This window comes from Meleagris gallopavo, chromosome Z (genome assembly GCF_000146605.3).
Source record: "Meleagris gallopavo isolate NT-WF06-2002-E0010 breed Aviagen turkey brand Nicholas breeding stock chromosome Z, Turkey_5.1, whole genome shotgun sequence".
NCBI classification, from domain to species: Eukaryota; Metazoa; Chordata; class Aves; order Galliformes; family Phasianidae; genus Meleagris; species Meleagris gallopavo.
The window spans coordinates 45,427,014-45,435,336 of record NC_015041.2 but is presented as its reverse complement, the minus strand read 5'-3'; positions in this window follow the sequence as shown (position 1 = coordinate 45,435,336).

Here is an 8,323-nt window from a genome sequence, read left to right as displayed (position 1 = left end):
CCCAGGGAGGTTGTGGAGTTTCCTTCTCTGGAGATATTCAAGTCTCGCCTGGACGCCTACCTGTGCGACCTGGTGTAGGGAACCTGCTTTGGCAGGGGGGTTGGTCTCGATGATCTCTAGAGGTCCCTTCCAACCCCTACAATTCTGTGATTCTGTGATTCTGTGGATTATCTCCTCTATGAGGAATGGCTGAGAGACCTGAAACTGTCCAGTCTGGAGAAGAGAAGACTGAAGGGATATCTTACTGATGTGTATGAATATCTTAAATGATGGTATCAACAGGATGGGGCCAGGCTATTTGTTATGATGTTTAGCAAAAGAACAAAAAGCACTGGGCTCAAACTGAAACACAGTTTGTTTCATCTGCACATAAGAGAGAAATTCTTTACTGTGAGTGTGGCAGAGCATTAGATCAAGCTGCCCAGAGAGGTTACAGAGTCTCTTTTCTTTTGAGATACCCAAAACCTGCCCGACAGGATCCTAGGGAATGCTCTATGCGACCCTACTTGAAGTAGAGGGTTGGACTAGAGGATCCCAAGCAGTTTATTCCAGCCTTAATCATTATGTGATTCTGTGTGATTTTTCATCGTGACTTTTAAAGCATGGACTAGATTGTTTCTAATGCCATGTGGAAGTCTCTCAAGATGTCAATAGAGAGATTTTTGAATGTAAAGGGCAGGACTGGGTATTTGGGACTCGTTTTTAACATGAATCTTGCTGAAATATATCTAAATACAATTATCTTAGAAAATAGTAAATTAGCTATTTAAATATTTCTTTTTGCTTGGAGCTGCTTCTTTACTGTCTAATTTGAATTCAATTTTTCTATTTTTCTTATTCGATAATTAATTAAATTATTTTTAAAAACTTAAGATTTTTTTGTTTGTTTGTTTAAATAAACAAATCCCCAAACTCCACACCTGAATGTAATGCAAATTTTGTATATGATTTTAATAAAATTATGTACAATCACTACATAATTGTGGAACAGTTATATTCTACATAATATGTAGGGTGCACATTACATTGTACTGTCATTTTCCTCCTATTCTAAGGAACTAATTTTAAAAATAATTCTAAAATGAAATTTTAAAACATTTAATGCTATTTTTGGCAAACCATCAACATTATGTCTTAAATACTATATTTTATTTTCTTACTCTTACAACATTCTAGACAAGGAAAGAAATATACTATGTTATACCAGTAGGAAAGTTGTATTACCCAAATATTCCCATTTCAAAACATTTTTTTAAGGACAAAGGGAATTATTAACAGAAATTATAAGCTGACAGTTTCCTATTGTTTTAGTACAAAATTTAAAGATTTTTTTTTTTTTGTTGCTTTACAAGAACAATTAATGATGTCTTTAAAAGTATAGGAAGATTTAAATTAATTTTAAAAAAATAATTGGCCAATCTTGAGGAAGATAAAGATATCAGTTAAAGATTCCAGACATTACAAGACTTCAGCAAACAGAGAATTTATTACCTGCCCTGAAATTTCTATTTTTCTTTTGTTATTTTAGTGGGGTTTTGTTTGTTTGTTTGTTTGTTTGTTATCTGTTTGTTTTTGTAACAGTGACAAGTTCCATAAATAACATTACAATTCATTTATTGTATTCGATGGAAAATCTCTTCTGGCTTTCTTAAATTCTTACCTTCATTTAATTAAAAACTGTTGTTTACAGTTAAAAATCCTTGAGCAGCTTTTAAAATTTGTATTTATGAAATAATGCATAGAAAAAAAATAGAGACAAATGAGCAAGCAGAGATACTTGATAGTGATTACTCTGAGGAGCATTTAAGAACCTTGTTTTTTTAGAACTGCAAATAAGCTGAGTGTTGTTTGGTTACTGTTCTGCACAAAGAGAGATGATTGTGTACCTTTCTAAACTGCTCAACAGGTTATAGATTTCCTTATGTCATTTTACATGAAAATGAGCTTCACAATGGGAAAAAAGACAGTCAGAGTCTTATAGTACTGTTACGTTCATGTTGCTCATTTCGTACGTTGAAGTAAAAAAGTCAGTTAGGTTTTTTTAGAGATTTTTTAACACTTTTACACTTTGACTTTTCTTTCACACTCAATTGATTTAATGACTATGCAGTTTCATTTGTTTTTAAGTTTAGTTAATCAGAGGAAATATGTCCGCCAGTAGGTCAGACAGAATAGGTTTTGGAGAGGTAAGCCTGTTTTGCAGGGAATGTTTGAAACAGATCTAATTTTCCTAAGGATTTTTTAAGGCCTGTGTACTGGAAGTGACTTTTCCTGAAAACATTTTTTTTTTTTTAATTTATCATAAACAGACAAACAAAAAATGTATTCCTCATTTTAAGATTATATCAAGTGTAGTATTTAACACTGAAATGAGTGAAGTTTAAATATCTCCTATTGAAAGAGTTGTTTCAAACTACATGAGAGATGAGACTAAATACAATATACATTATTTTCAAAAATTATCTGGAACACTAGATAAAAGACAAAATAAAGTTTGAAGATTATATCAAATTAATCAGAGCAAGAACATGTAAGAGTGGCTAGAAAGAGTTGCAAAACACCTAGTACTGAATGGCTGGATTAAGAATTTCAAATGTCTATGAAGATCAAATTAAAAGAAATAAACACACTGGAGGGAAAAAAGTAAATGTAAATATACATTAGCAGTAATTTACTGCCAGCTAAGAAAAAGGGTCCAAATTATACTCTCTTTAGCTTGAGAACAGCAGCTTAAATAGTTAAAAAAATTACATAGGTCACTATGATTTGTGAGGAAAATAATAGCAAGAAAGCAAGAAACATTAAGCCTTTTGTATAAACTGATTCAAATAAAGCATTGTTTCGGTTTATGATCTTAAAAAGCCAATGCAGTGCTAGGAAAATATGGATATAGGGGATAACCAGAGCTGTGAATTGAAGCAAATACCTCCCTCCTCCCAAAACAAACAGACACACCAACAACAACAAGAAAAAACAAAACAAAAAACAAACAAAAAAAACACAACAAGCAGTCTGTAACTTGGTAATGGGAATTGTTAAGTGGCATTTGGCCTTTGTAGATTCATACATACAAGTAACTTTATAGAACATCTGAAATTAGATCATGTAGTGAATTTATCAGATAGATGCTTTAAAACAAAAAAAATATTTCTCACAAAGCACAGAAGTGAAATGTGCAACTGTTTTAAACTTGTGCTAAGCTAGCAGTTTTAGCAAAGCTATTTGCAAATATGATGGTTTAAACAATACAAAATATGTTTGCATGTGTATCTCAGAACAGTTTGATACAGCAGATGAAACCAGACAGGATTTTGTCCATAGAGTCCTCTGAGAGTTGCATAAGATAAATCTTCTCACCCACTCTATAAGCTGACCTGGTAAAATACATTAGAGATACCTGTGCAAACATATTTCATATTGTTTGGGCCATGATAGTTACAGAAAAAGTTTTTTAAGTAATTTACTAATATTTATTCTGTGTATTTATGTTGAATTTAGGGATATTTCATGTGCATAGTGTAAGAACGTATATACTCCTCACAAACATTATGTTAAACGTTATCTAAAGAAGCAGGACTTGTTATAGGTGTGCAGATAGATTTGCTTTCTATCTACAGTTTAATACTTTAAAAAGATAGCTTACCTTCAAGGTTGGGGAAAAAACATCTAACTTGTACGAAGAGCTAATGGGAAATAGATTTTTACTCAGTAAAATCCAAAGACTCAGAACAGCTTAGCTACTTCCATGGTAAATGAATCATTACAGTTTCATGTAATTTCTTGCCAACAACTGATTTCTTTCCAGAATTTTATGCAAGAAATTGTATATCCATATCATCTATTTACTGATTTTTTTTCCTGTCAACATTCTCTGTTTTAACATGAAGAAGTACTTTTGTTTGGAAACTAGATCTCATTCTTGTGAGAATACAGGAAAATGTGTTTACAAAAAGCCCATGTTTCAGAACGAGGTGTTAGAATTTTGACAGCGTTTAATTACCAATATTTACAAATCATGTATCTGGACTATTACAGTCTTCCTATTCATAAGACATTTCAGTGATTTAACTTAGTCATTCAGCTACAATTAAACTTTTATTATATCTTTTTCATGTACTCCAGCACTATTTTTTTTCAAAAGTTAGCAGCAGAATTAAAGCATTATTTTAGTCCTAAGTTGTGCATAGTCATATCAATTTTTCTTATCAGTTATTATACTCACAGTAGCAAGTATATGCAAGTTGTTTATGAACACATTTAATATCTTGTTGTTAAAAACTTACTAAGCATGTAGAATAGAAGCAAGTAATTTTATATGTTTTTATATATATGAACAAATGTGCAGAACTTCTGTGAAATTAGATTTCACAGCAAGACTACTCAATTATATGTTTCCTTCCACATATTGCCAAAACTTCTTAATGATGTTTATTGTCAATAAACAAAGTATGTAATTGGATATGCTAATAACAAAGGATGGTCATTCCACTAGAAGTAGAATCTGACAAAAATGTATAATGAGATTATTTTTCAATTAGTAATAGTCAATTAGTAATTAGTGAATTAAAAAAATCTATGGTTTCTCCTCGAGACACAAGAGAAGTATTCTCAGCAGTATTTTAACTTTTTAATTATGCCTCTAGAAAATTTCCGTGCCACATATTCGATATACAGCTTATTCTGTAGAGCTGGTTCAGACAGAAGTGGGTATTCCTAAAGCTACAGGAGAGAACATTGAGTCTTAAAGTGACAGAAAAGACAGAGAGTATGAGCCTTTATTTAATTCAAAGTTAGTGGTGCTCACATACTAACTGGCCCTTGAAGAGGCCTGCTATTGTTGAGCAGCATCAGCATAGAAGGGAACTTTGCTCCAGCAGATACATCTCTTTCTTTTTTATGACTGAGAATCTGCAGTACTGTTGCCTCAATGTATCTTCTTAGCTCATCTATCTCTTGCTTGTGATGCTTCTTTGTTGTTGGCCAAAGCTCTGGGCTGCTTCCACAGCTGTCTTACTGCAGTATGGCTTCTCAATTATCAGTATTGTTGCATTAGCCAATTATCAGTAGATCATGAGAGATGATTGGTCTGCTCTACTATGATGGGGCCACACTTGGCCCACAGGTGTGGGCTTCCCAGTAAAGAGAGAAATTGACATACGGGAGAGTGTTCAATACAGGGCTCCTGAGATGACAGACTGGACCATCTCTCATATGAGAAAAGGCTGAGGGCTTTGACTGTTAAACCTGGAGGAGTCTCAAAAGGATCTCAGTGATGTCTGTAAATACCTGAAGGGAGGGTGCAAAGATGGAACCAGACTCTTTTCAGTGAGACTATATCAGGACAAGTGGCAATGGGCACAAGCAAGAAAGCCAGAAGTTCCATTTGAACATCTTGAAGCACTTCTTTACTGTGAGGTTGACCAAAAATTGGCACCGACTTGCCAGAGATGTTGCAGAGCTTCCCTCTTCAGGATCCATCAGAAGCCATCTGAATGCAATCATTGGCAACCTGCTCTAGGTGGCTATAATGGAGCAGAATGGTTGGACCAGATGACTACAGAGGTCCCTGTCAGCATCAAAGATTACGTTGTGGAAACATGTGGGTCGTTGTATTGCTAATGAGAGGTAAAGCTCAACAATAACTTAAGCCAGACGAAAACACCCACGAGACGCCTAGCCCTCACACATAGACAGTCTTGGTTGGGCGGGAAAACTATTATCTTGCTCGGGTATAAAAGGTGGTAAGTGCCTTTTATAAGAATAAAGGTCTTTTGTTCTGCACCAGCGAAGGAGTCAGCACCTCTTTTGCTATACCCGCAAGGGAGCTTGAGGCCCTCTTGCAACAGAAACACATTTCTAACTAATGTGGCTGCAGACCACAATTCACATGAGAATGTCAGAAAGTGAACTAGTAAAGTTGGTAGCATGATGATATTCATCATCAACTTTATCATTCTTGACTGATCACCATGCTCATTACTCAAATGTTGCTTTTCTTGGTAGCAGATAAAAGCAAAAGAATGCTTCTGCTTTATTACATCAACACAATTACAAAAATAGAATGGAATACCCGGAGAAAGTTCAGTTCATCTTCATTACTGAGAAGAGTGCTACACCCAATCCATTAGAATCACGTCTGCATATACAAAATAAATCCTTCCTAATCCAGAAGGAATTAAAACTCGTGTTTATTTTCTCATTGATGACTCTTCAACAGGCATCACTATACATATTAATAAATAAATAAACTAGTAAAAAATTGATCTTAGCAGCAATTGATATTAAATAAAAATATTAAAATAAGTACTGTATATTACAACATTTAGCAGTGATTAATTCTTTGGACTCTCTGCGGCAATGCAGGCTAGGTCTTACAGTGTGTAAGAAGAAAATGTTACATCGGCTAAGGTGTTTTCCCATATTGTCAAATCTATGTGCTGAAAGTTGGACTACTTAATTCATATATGCTCCTGGAATATGGACATAGGTTATGTCGTTACTTTAGGTTCTGAAGGAATTGTTTGATATTAACATTACCTTACATGTCACAGAATTTAAGAAGGTAGCTCAGGGGACTACAGCTGAAGGGAAGGGCATTCACCTTTTTATTACTATTTGAAGAATAAATCCAAGGAATATATTGCTTCCAGGGGCAGAGTTGTTTAATTCACACCAAAATTGACATGTAATTGCTACTGAGATGCCTACAGGTGACTGAAATACTGCAAACCATTTGCATAACAGAGTTTTGGTCTCATGGTACTTCTCTGCAGTCACTTAATTTTCTTTTGGAAGTGAAAAACAATTCAGTTTCATTCTTTCCGTGTTATCTTTCTATCACTGGCACGTATGCAGGAAGCAGAATTTATACTTAAGCAGTGATGGCATCTTCAGTCTGCAGGTATGCTAAGTGAAATCTTCTTTAAATAACATTTCAATAACATATTTTAGTGTTCCCTGTAATTTTTCCTGACAGTCCATAGCATCCCAATGAAGAGAATATTCTTCAGAGCATTTCATAAATTTTCTGTAGTTTTTCATTAAAAAAAAGAACCACAATGCAAAAGTGTATGGGGATCACGACAAGTTACCTGATTTTCATGCAAAAGCTATCAGTTATTTTCTGCAAAGCCCATATCAGATAGTTGATAGTACCAAACCACAAGTTCACCAGTTACCTGTTCTTGAAATCATAGAATCTTAGAATCCTGAGAGTTGGAAGGGACCTCTGAAGGCCATCTAGTCCAACTCCTCTGCAATGAACAGGGACATCACAGCTAGATAAGATTTCCCAGAGTCTGATCCAGCTTCACCTTGAAAGTCTCCAATTGTTTGCATCACATCATTTTGAGAAGCTATTTCTAGTTTAAGTCATATACTCTTTAAATTGGAAAGAAATACTTGTATTTGAAACTACTGCTTTAAACAAACTTTCTATTTAATACTAGACATATCATATAAAACAGTATTTCTCCTATAACCACTTCACAGATAGAACTGATTCTGAGCAAGTCACCTGGGCTTATGAAAATCATTCCATCCTCAGATAAAGGTCTCAGGTAGAATGTATTTCACTTCACCAGGAGGGAAATTGACATGTCAGTGTATGTAAGACACTAGCGAAAAATACAAGGACACATTCAACGGTTAAGTCAAAATGGCAGTATTTAGGAGGGACAAATCACAGCCACAGTGATGTGCCTCAGTCTTCCTTTTGTAAAAATAAAATAATGGTGATTTGTTACGTTATACAACCTCATACTAATATATTCCCCTTAGCTGGGAACTATCTGCTGCAGGCCAACATATAACTTCATTTTATAAGCAACTATTTCCTTTTTGAAGCTTTTACATCCACCTTGAACAACGCTTTTCAATCTGAACTGTAGACACAATAAAAGTTACTGTGCCAAGCCCTTTACAATCTCTTTCTATCTCTGACCTTTTTTCTGCACCTAGGCAGATACCTTGCTCTTTACAGCAAAAACATTGTTAATGGAAGCTGGTAAATTTAAAGCCTTGAAGGTGCAGGTGTCTCAAAAAGTCAAGAAGTCAAGGGCTACATCAAGTGATGTCCATGACCAAAAAAGCACAATAATATGAATATCTGGAAACTGAAGAACAGTCCAACTATAGGAAATTTTTTTCACTCAAATAATTGCTCTCTCGCTGCAACTTGTTTTCTTATTTTTAGTTCTCACTGCCTTTGTTATCACCATTTGCTTACAGGGATTCTTCTTCCTAGGATTCCTGTTACATTACCTTTTTTAGGAATTTTTATTTCTTCAGATTGTTTGTTGGAAATTAGTTTCCCTTATTTTAA